Genomic DNA, 20,177 nt, shown 5'->3' on the forward strand with positions numbered 1-20,177 from the left:
TAAGTGGAGGGGATCTACCTCATTCATATATATAATTTATATTTAAGTATTTATGAAAGAGAGGTTTTTGTTAACAAGTTAAAGGTGTTTAATGATAATACAAGCATAGATTATTTTCTTTCATGAAGACATAATATAAATTGGTGTATTACCTGATTCTGATGACTTGCATTGATTGGAATCAGACAGTAGGGACGGCGTGGCGCAGTGGAAGAGTGGCCGTGCGCGGTCCCTGGTTCAATCCCCACCTAGTACCAACCTCGTCATGTCTGTTGTGTCCTGAGCAAGACACTTCACCCTTGCTCCTGATGGGTGCTGGTTAGCGCCTTGCATGGCAGCTCCCTCCATCAGTGTGTGAATGTGTGTGTGAATGGGTAAATGTGGAAGTAGTGTCAAAGCGCTTTGAGTACCTTGAAGGTAGAAAAGCGCTATACAAGTACAACCCATAACATCCACATTTTCAAATGCAGTAGAAAAAAAGTCCTCCTTTCTGTCCAATATAGAATAGAGTAGAATAGAAAGTACTGTATTGATCCCTGGGGGAAATTCAGCACCACAGTTTGCTCAAAATAAACAATAAACACTTATGTATTTTTTTACATGTGAATAATATAAATACAGTCTTTTATACAGCATTATCCACATGTGAATGATATAAATACAGTCTTTTATACAGCATTATCCACATGTGAATGATATAAATACAGTCTATTATACAGCATTATTTATATGTGAATAATATAAATACAGTCTATTATACATTCAAGTACAGTCAAAAAGGAACATATGCATTATACAGTCTGATGGCTGTCACTATGAAGGACTGTCCAATACCACATGGTTTTTGGCATCATATTTGTCCAGCTTTCATACTCCTTTTTATACACTTTACAAGAAACACATTGGCGGCAAACTCCGTAGCTTGCTAGCTTGTGCACGCTAGCTTTCTGAGACTCTTATTTTGTTACCGCAGGCAGGATGAAGCTTTTATTGTGAAGATAGGAACTGTGCAGTCGGTCTTTAGACTTTTGCAACAGGTACGGTGCGAGAGTCTGTTAAAATAAAAAGTGTTTCTCGCCTTCCTGTCGGTCATTTTTTCTTAATGATCTCACAAGACCCTCGGGTGCCATGAATGCCATGAACACACCCTCCGCCATCGACCGGTAGCTCGCCATCGACACAATGGACACCCCTGAGATTGACAAAGGAGTAACAACAAAATATATTTTTCAATTTTCAAATCAAACATAATCTTTAGAATATTATTGGACACTAAACTTTGAACAACACTCACTCAGAAATGGAGTATTGAATAATATATCAGTTTAAAGGTACATATTTCATCGTTTTTAATCACATGCTCTTTTCCAGTAAACAAGCACAATAAACCTCATCATTCTGTCATTTAGGAGGAAATGACCAAAACCACTATGAGGGTAGTAAGGAGTAATTACTTGTTCTTGGTGGAGTGAGTAGGAGGAACGTGGAGAAAATGAGTGAGGATGATACACAGACCCATGCAGAGAAAGCATTCGTCAGAGACCACCAAATTAATATTTTTGTAAGTCTTTGAGGCCTCATGTTGGGCCGCTTTTTTGATGCAAAACATAGATCAAAACCGAGAAGATGAGAGTTATATCCGACAAGAAAAAAAAGCATAGTGCTTCTATGGAGCAAAGTGAGTAAGTTTTGATGTTGAAGTTTGGAAAAAAAAAATATATGTTTATTCAAAATGAAAATAGGTGCAATTTTTTTTCATATTGTATTGCGATGAGGTGGCGACTTGTCCAGGGTGTACACCGCCTTCCGCCCAAGTGCAGATATAATTATGACTCTCATTGGTAATTATGTTTTCATTTTTCACTTTCATTTATTTTTCAGTTTTTTCCACTTTCAGATCTTTTTGTTTTTATATTTAAAAAAAAAAAGGTATGTAGGTATGTAGGTTTGTTTGTTTGTTTTTCACATTCAGACTTCCCCCTTTTGCCAAGCTGCCAGTCATGATGCCAAGTCCCCCACAAAAATGTTTAAAAGTATGAAACTGAAAAAATACAAATTTAATCAGACATCTATATATATATATATATATATATATATATATATATATATATATATATATATATATATATATATATATATATATGTCTTAATAAGGTTATCCAAAAAATAGTGCTCGATACCGTAGTAGAGCGCAATATATGTATGCGTGGGGAAAAAAATCACAAGACTATTTCATCTCTACAGGCCTGTTTCATGAGGGGTTCCCTCAATCATCAGGATATTTTAATGGAAGCATTCACATACCATGGTTTATATAGGGCACAGAGTGGGTGGGTACAGGCTGGTGTAGGGGCGTGGTGATTGGCTCATGTGTTACCTAGGAGGTGTTTCCGTCTGTGGCGGCATGCTGATACAATTTCACTGCGCTTGTTGAGGGATGACAGGTCTGGACGGTATATAATAAACAGTTTAACAGCTACCAACCATTCACGAAACCCAACACAACACTCCAATACGTGCACCATGACAGCAACCACCCACCCACCACCACGAAAAGAATACCTACCGGAATCAATAAAAGGCTATCGATGCTGTCATCTAGCAAAGCTGAATTTGACCAAGCAACCCCCCCGTACCAAAAAGCCCTTGATGAAAGCGGATACAATTTCACCCTCACCTATGAACCCACGCCAGGAAACCAGCCAAAAAAGAACAGAAAACGGAACGACATCATCTGGTACAACCCCCCATACAGCAAAAACGTCTCAACGAACATTGGACACAAATTCCTCAATCTGATTGACAAACACTTTCCCAAAGACAACATCCTAAGAAAAGTATTCAACAAGAACAACATTAAATTGAGCTACAGCTGCATGAACAATATACGACAAATCATCTCAAACCACAACAAAACAATTGCAAATGAGCCGTCGGCCCTCAGACAGAGCGACTCCAAAACCAACAAAGGATGTAATTGTCGAAAGAAACCTGATTGCCCTCTCAACGGGGGGTGCTTACAAACATCAGTTGTCTACCAATCTAAGGTAATACGCAAGGACATTAACACATCCGACACGTATGTAGGATTAACCGAGGGAGAATTCAAAACCAGATGGAACAATCACAAGGCTTCTTTCAGGAACAAAAACCTGCGAAATACCACAGAACTCAGCAAACACATTTGGGACCTCAAAGACAATAATGTTGAATATTCAATAACATGGCAAATTCTTGCATCCAGCACACCCTACAATAGTGGTAATAAAAGATGCAACCTATGCTTGAAAGAGAAACTGTTTATTATATACCGTCCAGACCTGTCATCCCTCAACAAGCGCAGCGAAATTGTATCAGCATGCCGCCACAGACGGAAACACCTCCTAGGTAACACATGAGCCAATCACCACGCCCCTACACCAGCCTGTACCCACCCACTCTGTGCCCTATATAAACCATGGTATGTGAATGCTTCCATTAAAATCTCCTGATGATTGAGGGAACCCCTCATGAAACAGGCCTGTAGAGATGAAATAGTCTTGTGATTTTTTCCCCCACGCATACATATATATATATATATATATATATATATATATATATATATATATATATATATATATATATATATATATATATATATATATATATATATATACTACAGTTCAAAAGTTTGGGGTCACCCAAACAATTTTGTGTTTTCCATGAAAAGTCACACTTATTCACCACCATACGTTGTGAAATGAATAGAAAATAGAGTCAAGACATTGACAAGGTTAGAAATAATGATTTGTATTTGAAATAAGATTTTTTTTACATCAAACTTTGCTTTCGTCAAAGAATCCTCCATTTGCAGCAATTACAGCATTGCAGACCTTTGGCATTCTAGCTGTTCATTTGTTGAGGTAATCTGGAGAAAGTGCACCCCACGCTTCTAGAAGCAGCTCCCACAAGTTGGATTGGTTGGATGGGCACTTCTTGCGTACCATACGGTCAAGCTGCTCCCACAACAGCTCAATGGGGTTCAGATCTGGTGACTGCGCTGGCCACTCCATTACCGATAGAATACCAGCTGCCTGCTTCTTCTCTAAATAGTTCTTGCACAATTTGGAGGTGTGTTTTGGGTCATTGTCCTGTTGTAGGATGAAATTGGCTCCAATCAAGCGCTGTCCACTGGGTATGGCATGGCGTTGCAAAATGGAGTGATAGCCTTCCTTATTCAGAATCCCTTTTACCCTGTACCAGCACCAAAGCAACCCCAGACCATCATATTACCTCCACCATGCTTAACAGATGGCGTCAGGCATTCTTCCAGCATCTTTTCAGTTGTTCTGCGTCTCACAAACGTTCTTCTTTGTGATCCAAACACCTCAAACTTGGATTCATCCTTCCACAACATTTTTTTCCAGTCTTCCTCTGTCCAATGTCTGTTCTTTTGCCCATCTTAATCTTTTTCTTTTATTGGCCAGTCTCAGATATGGCTTTTCCTTTGCCACTCTGCCATGAAGCCCCAAATCCCGCAGCCGCCTCTTCACTGTATATGTTGACACTGGTGTTTTGCGGGTACTATTTAATGAAGATGCCAGTTGGGGACCTGTGAGGCGTCTGTTTCTCAAACTAGAGACTCTAATGTTCTTATCTTCTTGCTCAGTTGTGCAACACGGCCTCCCACTTCTTTTTCTAGTCTGGTTAGAGCCTGTTTGTGCTGTCCTCTGAAGGGAGTAGTACACACCGTTGTAGGAAATCTTCAATTTCTTAGCAATTTCTCGCATGGAATAGCCTTCATTTCTAAGAACAAGAATAGACTGTTGAGTTTCAGATGAAAGTTATCTTTTTCTGGCCATTTTGAGCTTTTAATTGACCCCACAAATGTGATGCTCCAGAAACTCAATCTGCTCAAAGAAAGGTCAGTTTTGTAGCTTCTGTAACGAGCTAAACTGTTTTCAGATGTGTGAACATGATTGCACAAGGGTTTTCCAATCATCAATTAGCCTTCTGAGCCAATGAGCAAACACATTGTACCATTAGAACACTGGAGTGATAGTTGCTGGAAATGGGCCTCTATACACCTATGTAGATATTGCACCAAAAACCAGACATTTGCAGCTAGAATAGTCATTTACCACATTAGCAATGTATAGAGTGTATTTCTTTAAAGTTAAGACTAGTTTAAAGTTATCTTCATTGAAAAGTACAGTGCTTTTCCTTCAAAAATAAGGACATTTCAATGTGACCCCAAACTTTTGAACGGTAGTATATATATATATATATATATATATATATATATATATATATATATATATATATATATGTGTCTCCCATCCATCCATTTTCGACCGCTTGTCCCATTCGGGGTTGCGGGGGGTGTTGGAGCCTATCTCAGCTGCATTCGTGCGGAAGGCGGGGTACACCCTGGACAAGTCGCCATCTCATCGCAGGGCCAACACAGATAAACAGACAACATTCACACTCACATTCACACACTAGGGCCAATTCAGTGTTGCCAATCAACCTATCCATATATATATATATATATATATATATATATATATGTATGTGTGGGGAAAAAAAATCACAAGACTATTTCATCTCTACAGGCCTGTTTCATGAGGGGGGTACCCTCAATCATCAGGAGATTTTAATGGGAGCATTCGCATACCATGGTTTATATAGGGCACAGAGTGGGTGGGTACAGGCTGGCCTAGGGGCGTGGTGATTGGTTCATGTGTTACCTAGGAGGTGTTTCCGTCTATGGCGGCATGTTGTTACAATTTCGCTGCGCTTGTTGAGGGATGACAGGTCTGGACGGTAGATAATAAACAGTTTCTCTTTCAAGCATAGGTTGCATCTTTTATTACCACTATTGTAAGGTGTGCTGGATGCAAGAATTTGCCATGTTATTGAATATTCAACATTATTGTCTTTGAGGTCCCAAATGTGTTTGCTGACGTCTCAACGAACATTGGACACAAATTCCTCAACCTGATTGACAAACACTTTCCCAAAGACAACAACCTAAGAAAAGTATTCAACAAGAACAACATCAAATTGAGCTACAGCTGCATGAACAATATACGACAAATCATCTCAAACCACAACAAAACAATTGCAAATGAGCCGTCGACCCCCAGTCAGAACGACTCCAAAACCAACAAAGCATGTAACTGTCGAAAGAAACCTGATTGCCCCCTCAACGGGGGATGCTTACAAACATCAGTTGTCTACCAATCTAAGGTAATACGCAAGGACATTAACACATCCGACACATACGTAGGATTAACCGAGGGTGAATTCAAAACCAGATGGAACAACCACAAGGCTTCTTTCAGGAACAAAAACCTGCGAAATACCACAGAACTCAGCAAACACATTTGGGACCTCAAAGACAATAATGTTGAATATTCAATAACATGGCAAATTCTTGCATCCAGCACACCTTACAATAGTGGTAATAAAAGATGCAACCTATGCTTGAAAGAGAAACTGTTTATTATCTACCGTCCAGACCTGTCATCCCTCAACAAGCGCAGCGAAATTGTAACAACATGCCGCCATAGACGGAAACACCTCCTAGGTAACACATGAACCAATCACCACGCCCCTAGGCCAGCCTGTACCCACCCACTCTGTGCCCTATATAAACCATGGTATGCGAATGCTCCCATTAAAATCTCCTGACGATTGAGGGTACCCCCCTCATGAAACAGGCCTGTAGAGATGAAATAGTCTTGTGATTTTTTTTCCCCACACATACATATATTGCGCTCTACTACGGTATCGAGCACTATTTTTTGGATAACCTTATTAAGACATATATATATATATATATATGTGTGTGTGTGTGAATATGTAACATTAATTAATTAATTAATCCAACATTAATTAAATGTCATTGCATTTTTTGTACTAAATCAAAAAGAAAAATCTGAAACTGAAGAACAAATGAAACCGTAAAAAAAAAAGAAAAAAGATTTGAATCTGAAAATAAGAACATCCTCAAAAATATACGAAAGTAAAAATTTAAATAAATAATTTATTTCGAAGAATTACTAGAGTGAATCGTGAGTCAACCTGAACATAAAATTGTGTGCATTTATATGTATTTTAAATAAATTGACATATTTTCAATCAAAACTTGATTTTTCATTTTTAAAGTTTATATTTTCAAATACAATACTTTTGGCTCCAATTACTAAATTGGGTCCCTAAGCATAATTTAATTTGGAGGTCCACCCTGTCCCCATTCTAATTTTTGTTCACACTTTTTCATTCATGTGTAATGATTTTTGATTTATTTTTGCTCAAAAACTTTAATTTAATTTGATGCACGTTTTGTACACCATCAAAAATATAAATCAATGAAATTAAACTGAAAAATAAAAATATTAAACTGTAAAACAAAAACAAAAAAGATTTGAATCTGAAAAAAGGAAGCCTTAAAAAATATACGAAAGTAAACATTTAAATAAATAATTTATTCGGAACAATTACTTCAGTGAATTGTAATTCAACCTGAAAATACATGTGTGTGCACTTATATGTAAACTGACATATTTAAGTTTGTTTTCAAATACAAAACGTTTGGCTCCAATTGCTAAATTGTGGCCCTAAGCATAATTTAATTTGGAGGCCGCCTTCTCCACATTATTTTCTTTCACACTTTTTCATTCATGTGAAATCATTTATGAATTTTTTTTTGCTCAAACATTAAATTAATTTGATGCACGTTTTGTACAAAATCAAAAATAAACAAATCAATAAAATTAAACTGAAAAAGAACAATCTTATGCTGTAAAAAAAAAAATTGAATCTGAAAAAAATAATAACAATTATAATTATATAAATAATTATATTATATATATTTATTATATTTATATATAATTTTATAAATAATTATATTCAATCTGAAAATACAATTGTGTGCAATTAGATGTATTTTAAATAAACTGACATGTTTTTCGAATTTCTACATCAAAACTTGATTTTTCATTTTCAAAGTTTATATTTATATTTATATTTTGTACCCCATCAAAAATAAATGATTACATAAAAAAAAAAAAAAAAATCTTAAACTGAAAAAAAAAGAATGGTGTGCTTTTAATTTTTATTTTTTTTTCAATACGCTGATTTATTTTTCCAAAATTCAACATACAACCAACTAGATTTTTCCAACTGCGGATTACAAATTACAATAATCTTCAATCTATTAAAAAAATAACATACATTCTCGCACTTGTGCCCTTTAAATAGTCATTTCTCTGTGTGTACATTATGTATCTTTACAGTACATAAATATATCTAATCCGTTGATTTATGCATTCCAAGTGTATCTATCATCACGTTGTATTTTCTTAGTGAGAAAAAATGCAAATCTCTGGCAGCTGAAGACCTTGAATAAAATGTGAAAATGGGGTGTTTCTATCCTCATGACCAACACTTACAAGAAAATGCCATGAGATGGTGACATATGATATCTGAACATGTCACCTTTGTTTCTCACCATCAGCCACTGGGTGAGAGAGCAGATGAAGGAGCGATGTCAAACTGTCACCTTTTTTTTTTCTTCTTAAGTCCTTGATTTCCCTGAAGTGTAGTAAAACGACTGCATCTAAGAGACATGCTGTCATCAAACTTTCAGAACAATAAGTACAAATTGTTCTATTTTATATGTGTTGACCTAAGTCCTATACATTGAAACTAAGAAAGGACCAGAGACGGTGTCTCAACACTTCAATAACTATAGTAAGTGCAGTGTGTACTTATTCCACAGAGTGCATATTTTAATAGTGTAGTGATACGTTTTTTACTATTCATTATCCATACTTGGTTTCTTTTCTGCCGTCTCTGCATCCTGGGGTCGAGACGAACACTGAATCGCGACAATTTTTCTGTATTTGCATGTGTCTGCCATTTCAGAAAAGTGCACTTAGATCAGTTCTTTTCAAATGGTATAGTATTATCAGGTCCTCAATTGTATTTCCATTTAGGGGGGGGGGGCGTGAGAAAACAATACACAGGTTTGCAGCTACTATAGGTGGTGGTGCCAGAAAAAAAAATGGTATCCCTAAGGGGGTGGGCGTGAAAAAGAAAATTGAGAAGCACTGTGCTAAAACATGCTTGCATACATAAAATACATATGTCCTTTAAAGTTGTACCATAACTAGACCAGTACTTCTTATATGGGTGGGCATAAGGTGTCAGGGGGCGGGGGGGCGGGGGGGGGGGGCGTGAGAAAACAATACACATGTTTTCAGCTACTGTAGGTGTTGGGACCAGCAACTCATAAAGTGGTTTGTGCGGATGTACAAACCCCGTTTCCATATGAGTTGGGAAATTGTGTTAGATGTAAATATAAACGGAATACAATTATTTGCAAATCCTTTTCAACCCATATTCAATTGAATGCACTACAAAGACAACATATTTGATGTTCAAACTCATAAACTTAATTTTTTTTTGGCAAATAATAATTAACTTAGAATTTCATGGCTGCAACACGTGCCAAAGTAGTTGGGAAAGGGCATGTTCACCACTGTGTTACATGGCCTTTCCTTTTAACAACACTCAGTAAACGTTTGGGAACTGAGGAGACACATTTTTGAAGCTTCTCAGGTGGAATTTTTTCCCAATTCTTGCTTGATGTACAGCTTAAGTTGTTCAACAGTCCGGGGGTCTCCGTTGTGCTATTTTAGGCTTCATAATGCGCCACACATTTTCAATGGGAGACAGGTCTGGACTACAGGCAGGCCAGTCTAGTACCTGCACTCTTTTACTATGAAGCCACGTTGATGTAACACGTGTCTTGGTATTATCTTGCTGAAATAAGCAGGGGCGTCCATAGTAACGTTGCTTGGATGGCAACATATGTTGCTCCAAAACCTGTATGTACCTTTCAGCATTAATGGCGCCTTCACAGATGTGTAAGTTACCCATGTCGTGGGCACTAATACACCCCCATACCATCACAGATGCTGGTTTTTCAACTTTGCGCCTATAACAATCCGGATGGTTCTTTTCCTCTTCGGTCCGGAGGACACGACGTCCACATTTTCCAAAAACAATTTGAAATGTGGACTTGTCAGACCACAAAACACTTTTCCACTTTGTATCAGTCCATCTTAGATGAGCTCAGGCCCAGCGAAGCTGACGGCGTTTCTGGGTGTTGTTGATAAACAGTTTTTGCTTTGCATAGGAGAGTTTCAACTTGCACTTACAGATGTAGCGACCAACTGTAGTTACTGACAGTGGGTTTCTGAAGTGTTCCTGAGCCCATGTGGTGATATCCTTTACAGACTGATGTCGCTTGTTGATGCAGTACAGCCTGAGGGATCGAAGTTCACGGGCTTAGCTGCTTACGTACAGTGATTTCTCCAGATTCTCTGAACCCTTTGATGATATTACGGACCATAGATGGTGAAATCCCTAAATTCCTTGCAATAGCTGGTTGAGAAAGATTTTTCTTAAACTGTTCAACAATTTGCTCACGCATTTGTTAACTAAGTGGTGACCCTCGCCCCCATCCTTGTTTGTGAATGACTGAGCATTTCATGGAATCTACTTTTATACCCAATCATGGCACCCACCTGTTCCCAATTTGCCTGTTCACCTGTGGGATGTTCCAAATAAGTGTTTGATGAGCATTCCTCAACTTTATCAGTATTTATTGCCACCTTTCCCAACTTCTTTGTCACGTGTTGCTGGCATCAAATTCTAAGTTAATTATTATTTGCAAAAAAAAAAATAAAGTTTATGAGTTTGAACATCAAATATCTTGTGTTTGTAGTGCATTCAATTGAATATGGGTTGAAAAGGATTTGCAAATCATTGTATTCCGTTTATATTTACATCTAACACAATTTCCCAACTCATATGGAAACGGGGTTTGTATAAATATTTTCAGGTTCTCAATTGTATTTCAATTTAGGGGGGGCGTGAACAAAATGATATCCCTGGGGGGGGGGGGGTGAAAAAGAAAATTGAGAAGCACTGTGCTAAAACTTGCTTGCATACATGAAATACAGATGTCCTTTAAAGTTATATCATAATTATACCAGTACTTCTTATATAGTCAGGTGGGCATATGGTGTCGGGTGGGGGGGGGGGGGGGGGGGGTGAGAAAACAATACACATGTTTTTAGTTACTCGAGGTGGCATGTAGGTGTTGGTGCCATCGACTCATTAGGTGGTTTGTGCAGACGTATACATAGTATCAGGTTCTCAATTGTATTTTAATTTAGGGGGGGCGTGAACAAACATTACATCCCTAAGGGGGGACATGAAAAAGAAAATTGAGAAGCACTGTGCTAAAACATGCTTGCATACATGAAATACAGCTATCTTTTAACGTTTTATCATAATTAGACCAGTACTTCTTATTTAGTCTCTCTCTTTTTGATGAAATAACATTAGAGGAACTATTACAGCGTGTAAGTGGGATAAAACAAACAACATGTTTACTTGACCCACTTCCTGGGAAACTTATCAAGGAGCTTTTTGTATTATTAGGTCCATCAGTGCTAAATATTATAAACTTATCACTTTCCTCTGGCACTGTTCCCCTAGCATTCAAGAAAGCGGTTATTCATCCTCTGCTCAAAAGACCTAACCTTGATCCTGACCTCATGGTAAACTACCGACCGGTGTCCCACCTTCCCTTTATTTCGAAAATCCTCGAAAAAATTGTCGCACAGCAGCTAAATGAACACTTAGTGTCTAACAATCTCTGTGAACCTTTTCAATCCGGTTTCAGGGCAAATCACTCTACGGAGACAGCCCTCGCAAAAATGACTAATGATCTACTGCTAACGATGGATTCTGATGCGTCATCTATGTTGCTGCTTCTTGATCTTAGCGCTGCTTTCGATACCGTCGATCATAATATTTTATTAGAGCGTATCAAAACACGTATTGGTATGTCAGACTTAGCTTTGTCGTGGTTTAACTCTTATCTTACTGACAGGATGCAATGCGTCACCCATAATAATGTGACCTCGGACTATGTTAAGGTAACGTGCGGAGTTCCTCAGGGTTCGGTTCTTGGCCCTGCACTCTTTAGTATGTACATGCTGCCGCTAGGCAACATCATACGCAAATACGGTGTTAGTTTTCATTGCTATGCTGATGACACCCAACTCTACATGCCCCTAAAGCTGACCAACACGCCGGATTGTAGTCAGCTGGAGGCGTGTCTTAATGAAATTAAACAATGGATGTCCGCTAACTTCTTGCAACTCAACGCCAAGAAAACGGAAATGCTGATTATCGGTCCTGCTAAACACCGACATTTATTTAATAATACCACCTTAACATTTGACAACCAAACAATTACACAAGGCGAATCAGTAAAGAATCTGGGTATTATCTTCGACCCAACTCTCTCGTTTGAGTCACACATTAAGAGTGTTACTAAAACGGCCTTCTTTCATCTCCGTAATATCGCTAAAATTTGTTCTATTTTATCCACTAGCGACGCTGAGATCATTATTCATGCGTTCGTTACGTCTCGTCTCGACTATTGTAACGTATTATTTTCGGGGCTCCCTATGTCTAGCATTAAAAAATTACAGTTGGTACAAAATGCGGCTGCTAGACTTTTGACAAGAACAAGAAAGTTTGATCATATTACGCCTATACTGGCTCACCTGCACTGGCTTCCTGTGCACTTAAGATGTGACTTTAAGGTTTTACTACTTACGTATAAAATACTACACGGTCTAGCTCCGTCCTATCTTGTCGATTGCATTGTACCATATGTCCCGGCAAGAAATCTGCGTTCAAAGAACTCCGGCTTATTAGTGATTCCCAGAGCCCAAAAAAAGTCTGCGGGCTATAGAGCGTTTTCTATTCGGGCTCCAGTACTATGGAATGCCCTCCCGGTAACAATTAGAGATGCTACCTCAGTAGAAGCATTTAAGTCCCATCTTAAAACTCATTTGTATACTCTAGCCTTTAAATAGCCCCCCTGTTAGACCAGTTGATCTGCCGTTTCTTTTCTTTTCTCCTCTGCTCCCCTTTTCCTTGAGGGGCGGGGGTGCACAGGTCCGGTGGCCATGGATGAAGTGCTGGCTGTCCAGAGTCGGGACCCGGGGTGGACCGCTCGCCTGTGCATCGGCAGGGAACATCTCTGCGCTGCTGACCCGTCTCCGCTCGGGATGGTGTCCTGCTGGCCCCACTATGGACTGGACTCTTACTATTATGTTGGATCCACTATGGACTGGACTCTCACAATATTATGTCAGACCCACTCGACATCCATTGCTTTCGGTCTCCCCTAGAGGGGGGGGGTTACCCACATATGCGGTCCTCTCCAAGGTTTCTCATAGTCATTCACATCGACGTCCCACTGGGGTGAGTTTTTCCTTGCCCGTATGTGGGCTTTGTACCGAGGATGTCGTTGTGGCTTGTGCAGCCCTTTGAGACACTTGTGATTTAGGGCTATATAAATAAAGATTGATTGATTGATTGATAGTCGGGTGGGCATAAGGTGTCGGGGGGCGTGAGAAAACAATACACGTTTTCAGCTACTGTAGGTGTTGGAGCCAGCAACTCATAAAGTGGTTTGTGCGGACATATAAATATTATCATGTTCTCAATTGCATTTAAATTTCTAAATCGTATTTCAATTTAGGGAGGCATGAAACAAATGATGTCTCCAAGGGGGGGGGGGGGGGTCACAAAAACAAAAGAAGCATGTAAACTGGAGGGACAAAAACTAACACATCAGTTAGATATCCATATTTCTACCGTGGCTCGTACGCCATGCTCATCCTCCCCCCCGCGTTGTACTTAAGTTCACACATGTGCCGCACTAATACGTCTGCGAGCCACACCTGCGCTACTTAAAAAAAGCGGCGGTGCTGATTAAAAGAAAAAGATCACAAAGAAACTGACATCGGCAGTGGAAAAATGAACAAACGCCTGGTGTCACACTTCTAACCCCAGAGTGCAAAAGTGCAAATGAACAAGCCACCAGTTGGCTGACTCGCCGCTCATCCGTGGAAGCCGACTTCCCGTCAACCCTCACCTGTGCCAGCATTTTTCACTCTCTCCGGGTGCCTCGGCACCCCGTGTGACAGATTGTGGAGTTAAAGCCCCTCTGGTGCTTTCCACACTTAATAAAACATATCACTTAAGCCAATTACTGTTAGCAAGTTGGAAAAAGCAGCATGTTTTTTTCTCTCGATTGTTCTTTTTAATTATTTTAATTCGCCTCCAAACTCATTCGAAGTGTTTTATGAACAATACATATATTTTCGCACCTTTCAGATACAAGAGATTAAAATATGTCCCTCTTACTGTATATGTTGGTTCTGGGCCTTTAGTACTGATGTGATACCAGATCTTTATGCTCTAATTACATCCTCAAATAAAAATATATTGACTTTACTTGACATTACTCTTGGTACTTAAAGTTTAGTACTATTGATACTTTTTTATTTATTTAAGAAAATGCCCAAAACAGCTTTGTATTATGATTGACTAAGTATGCTATTATTGTTTAATAGTTACAACATTTCAGCTTTTTTTTTAACTACACACCGATTTTTTTTGCTCTTTTTTCTTAAATGTTTGCAATTTGTTTTTCCCATGTAAGAATAGAATAAAAAATAATAATAATAATCTGCATAACCTAGTGTGTCAACATTTCTGCCTGTACGAATATATTCAATCAATCAATCAATCAATCTTTATTTATATAGCCCTAAATCACAAGTGTCTCAAAGGGCTGCACAAGCCACAACGACATCCTCGGTACAAAGCCCACATACGGGCAAGGAAAAACTCACCCCAGTGGGACGTCGATGTGAATGACTATGAGAAACCTTGGAGAGGACCGCATATGTGGGTAACCCCCCCCCCTCTAGGGGAGACCGAAAGCAATGGATGTCGAGTGGGTCTGACATAATATTGTGAGATTCCAGTCCATAGTGGATCCAACATAATAGTAAGAGTCCAGTCCATAGTGGGGCCAGCAGGACACCATCCCGAGCGGAGACGGGTCAGCAGCGCAGAGATGTTCCCTGCCGATGCACAGGCGAGCGGTCCACCCCGGGTCCCGACTCTGGACAGCCAGTACTTCATCCATGGCCACCGGACCTGTGCCCCCCCCCCCCCTCAAGGAAAAGGGGAGCAGAGGAGAAAAGAAAAGAAACGGCAGATCAACTGGTCTAACAGGGGGGCTATTTAAAGGCTAGAGTATACAAATGAGTTTTAAGATGGGACTTAAATGCTTCTACTGAGGTAGCATCTCTAATTGTTACCGGGAGGGCATTCATAGTACTGGAGCCCGAATAGAAAACGCTCTATAGCCCGCAGACTTTTTTTGGGCTCTGGGAATCACTAATAAGCCGGAGTTCTTTGAACGCAGATTTCTTGCCGGGACATATGGTACAATGCAATCGACAAGATAGGACGGAGCTAGACCGTGTAGTATTTTATACGTAAGTAGTAAAACCTTAAAGTCACATCTTAAGTGCACAGGAAGCCAGTGCAGGTGAGCCAGTATAGGCGTAATATGATCAAACTTTCTTGTTCTTGTCAAAAGTCTAGCAGCCGCATTTTGTACCAACTGTAATTTTTTAATGCTAGACATAGGGAGCCCCGAAAATAATACGTTACAATAGTCGAGACGAGACGTAACGAACGCATGAATAATGATCTCAGCGTCGCTAGTGGATAAAATAGAACGAATTTTAGCGATATTACGGAGATGAAAGAAGGCCGTTTTAGTAACACTCTTAATGTGTGACTCAAAGGAGAGAGTTGGGTGGAAGATAATACCCAGATTCTTTACTGATTCGCCTTGTGTAATTGTTTGGTTGTCAAATGTTAAGGTGGTATTATTAAATAAATGTCGGTGTTTAGCAGGACCGATAATCAGCATTTCCGTTTTCTTGGCGTTGAGTTGCAAGAAGTTAGCGGACATCCATTGTTTAATTTCATTAAGACACGCCTCCAGCTGACTACAATCCGGCGTGTTGTTCAGCTTTAGGGGCATGTAGAGTTGGGTGTCATCAGCATAACAATGAAAGCTAACACCGTATTTGCGTATGATGTCGCCTAGCGGCAGCATGTAAATACTAAAGAGTGCAGGGCCAAGAACCGAACCCTGAGGAACTCCGCACGTTATATTAATATAACTATGTTATATTAATGTTCAGTTACACATGTAACAGTGTATATTATTGTTGTTGTCATTTTTCCAATGAATTAGTGTTATTTTATTGTTTAATTAACTCATTAAATTTTGTTTATATTTTAAGCATATTTTATTTTTATTTTGAAAGCTTCCAATGTTTTAGATACAGAAAAGTCATTTATTTTTGACTCTTTTATTCTGCCACCCCCACCACCCTGCCCCCATTTTTGATTTTTTTTTTATCCTTAAAACAATGCTAAAAACAGATATTATATATATTTAAAGACAAACATTTGTGTTATAGGTTACTGAGTATATTATCATTGATTATTAGTTTAAAATTTTCAGCATTTTCTCATTACATTTCGAATTATTGTTTTTTTTAGATAGAGATGTTGTTTTTTGAAGATACACAGCTTTTAGGATTATAGCAGACACGTTAGGTATATTTGCACAAAGTATCGGATCGGTAAAAATACTTACTCTAGTATCGATCATATACTGATACAAATCGACATCAATACTTTATAGATCAAGCCGCCATCCTCTTACGAGCCCAAAACAGCAACAGTTGTATATATTTGTATAATTGTATATATCAGGGGTCACCAACCTTTTTGAAACCAAGAGCTACTTCTTGGGTACTGATTAATGCGAATACACACTTAAATAAATTGCCAGAAATAGCCAATTTGCTGAATTTACCTTTAACTCTATGTTATTATTAATAATTAATGATATGTATCTTTGTGGAAACACTGATGATCTTAATGATTTCTCACAATAACTATATATAGAAACAGATACGTATCAATATGCAACACTTTATTTTTATATTTTCTCTAAGTGCACATTTTTCAAATTGAACATTTTCAAATGATCACTTCTAAGACAGTCTTGTGAAATCACAATATCCCATTTTAACTAGCTAGCCACTAACATTTTTTAACAAATCATGAATTACTTTGCACCATGTTTGTACAAATAATAACTCATAAAATACAAAAGTCAACTCTCAAATTTTGAAATAAATCATGTCACACTTTGAACTGGACACCAAATCTGTTATCTGTTTCTTTGTTAATGAAGACCAAGTCTTTAAAATATTCTCTTGGATTTTCAAATTCTATTTGGGTTTTGTCTCTCTTAGAATTAAAAATGTCGAGCAAAACGAGACCAGCTTGCTAGTAAATAAATACAATTTAAAAAATAGAGGCAGCTCACTGGTAAGTGCTGCTATTTGAGCTATTTTTAGAACAGGCCAGCGGGCTACTCATCTGGTCCTTACGGGCGACGTGGTGCCCGCGGGCACCGCGTTGGTGACCCCTGGTATATATTATGCATCTCCTGACTTGCTCGCTGTCGGTGTGTAACATGTTTAGCCCCGTCCTCCAGTAATAATGACACTTTTGTATCCCTGGGTTTATACTACATGTGGTAGTAAATGAGAATATTGTCATGTCTGTGTGATCATGTTTTGTTTTAGTAATGTTCGGTTTAAATTTTGGACTTTTTGTGCACTTTTGTTTTGTTTTGTCACCATAGCAACCATTAGTTTCACCTGTCACGTCACGCACCTGTTCCACGTTTGGACTCATTGTGCACTCTTGTCACCATAGCAACCATTAGTTTTCACCTGTCACGTCACGCACCTGTTTCACGTTTCGAGTCACGCACCTGCTTTCACTAATCATGTCCATAGTATTTAAGTTCATTCATTTTCTGTTGTTCGTTCTGACGACATCACCACATTTATGCTCCTGCACACTCTCCACACCCTGATGACCCTTGCTACTCTTTTTTTCATGCCGGTTCCATGCCAAGTAAGTTTTTGTTTGTTAAGCCACAGTTAGTGTTTTGTTTAATTGTTCATAGTTTCTGCCAATGTGCAAGTTTTGTGTTTAAAGTCTAGTTTTATTCTCCGCCACTGTGCGCGCTTTTTGTTTATTCCTTTTTTGATAGTTTAAAATAAATCATGTCCCCACCTTCAAGCCTTGACCAGTCCAGTTCATTTGCACCACGGGAGAACAAACCAAGCCAAAGTCCTAGTCCTGACAAATATACAACATTCTCAAGTAAAATATTGTCTTTGTTGGAGCAAGTGCTCGTCAACAACTAACTTGGCACATACAGATACATTCATAAATAGACATGTTCCATGTGAGTACACCCTGTCTTTTAATTTGAAGCACGGTCTCCACTGGCACATCATTTAAAACGCCATCAACAGCATTAATGTTCCTTTGGACACCGGCGGTCTGAAGAAATGACTCAAAAATTATTTCTCTGTTTGACTCCACAAACGTAATGGCTTCTGTTAAATAATAAATCACTCAATTAAAAACCAAGATGTTGGTGATTTGTTCCATGGATGGATTCATGTTTGTGCGGCTGCTGCAGTAGTTATGACTAAAGACCCTTTGGAGTTTTCTAGCAGAATTCCACCTAAAGTGCATTTTACAAGCGTCTTGTGCAGCGTGACTTGAGCAATACAGCTTGTCCCTTTTTGTGAATAGTGTCAGTCTATTAAATATGATATACGGCAACCATAGACACAGCAAGACGGGCAACGTGTAACAATATAGCTCAAACAACACAATTATAGTTCCCCTGCAAAGCTCATACCCACTAATGATTACTGTCTATAGCGCTAAGCCTTCTGGGTAATGTCGTATACAAACATTTAGCAACACACTGTAGTCTCCGCTTCCTAATTTGCAAGTATCTGTATGTTTATTTAACCTTTATCTATCCAGGAGAATATCTAGTCAATACTATGATTACATTGATCATTTTTATCGTCACAAAAAGTTTTTTCTTTTAAAAAAAATTCATATTATGTTTATAAACTCAGGAAATATGTCCCTGGAGTCATGAGGACTTTGAATATGATCAATTAATCAATCAATGTTTATTTATATAGGCCTATATCACGAGTGTCTCAAAGGGCTGTACAAGCCACAACGACATCCTCGGTTCAGATCCCACATCAGGGCAAGGCAAAACTCAACCCAATGGGACAATGAGAAACCTTGGAGAGGACTGCAGATGTGGGGACCAATGTATGATCCTGCAACTACTTGGTATCGGATCAATACCAAAATGTGTGGTATCATCCAAAACGTATTTAAAGCATTAAACAACAGAAGAATAAGTGATTATTACATTTGAACAGAAGTGTAGATAGAACATGTTGAAACAGAAAATAAGCAGATATTAACAGTAAATGAACAAGTAGATTAATAATCAATTTTTACAGTGTGTCCTTTATAATGTTGACAAAATAATAGAATGATAAATGACACAATATGTTACTGCATATGTCAGCAGACTAATTAGGAGCCTTTGTTTGTTTACTTACTACTAAAAGACAAGTTGTCTAGTATGTTCACTATTTTATTTAAGGACACAATTGCAATAATAAACATATGTTTATTGTACTCTAAAATGATTTTGTTAAAAAAAATGTAATTTTTTTGTGGTCCCCTTCATTTAAAAAAGTACCGACAAGTATTGAAATACATTTTGGTACTGGTACCGGTACGGAAATATTGGTATCGGGACAACCCTAATTTATATATGTTTTTTCACCTTTATTTATCTAGGGTAGGACAATTACGAACATATTTTCATTTGCAATGCTGACTGAAGAAAGAGGCAGCATTTACATGTTGGAGAAGTTGAAGTGTGATGATAATTATAATATATATAATATATAATTATTAACGTCTTATTGACTGCCTGCACGACATCAAAGTCTGGCTTTCAGCTAACTTCCTGAGCCTAAATGAAGATAAAACAGAAGTTATGTTGTTCGGTCCAAGTCGCTCTCCCTCCCCCAACGTTGACCTCGGCACTCTGACCCCGTATCTCAGCGACTCTGTCACAAACCTGGGGGTAAAGTTTGACTCAGATTTTAAATTCGAAAAACAAATCAGCAGCGTCGTTCAAAAAAGCTTTTATCAATCACGCCAAATAGCGAAAGTGAAACCGCTTCTATCAAGACATGATCTTGAGAAATTAATCCACGCTTTTATCTCGA

Source organism: Nerophis lumbriciformis, linkage group LG12, assembly GCF_033978685.3.
Source record: "Nerophis lumbriciformis linkage group LG12, RoL_Nlum_v2.1, whole genome shotgun sequence".
NCBI lineage: Eukaryota > Metazoa > Chordata > Actinopteri > Syngnathiformes > Syngnathidae > Nerophis > Nerophis lumbriciformis.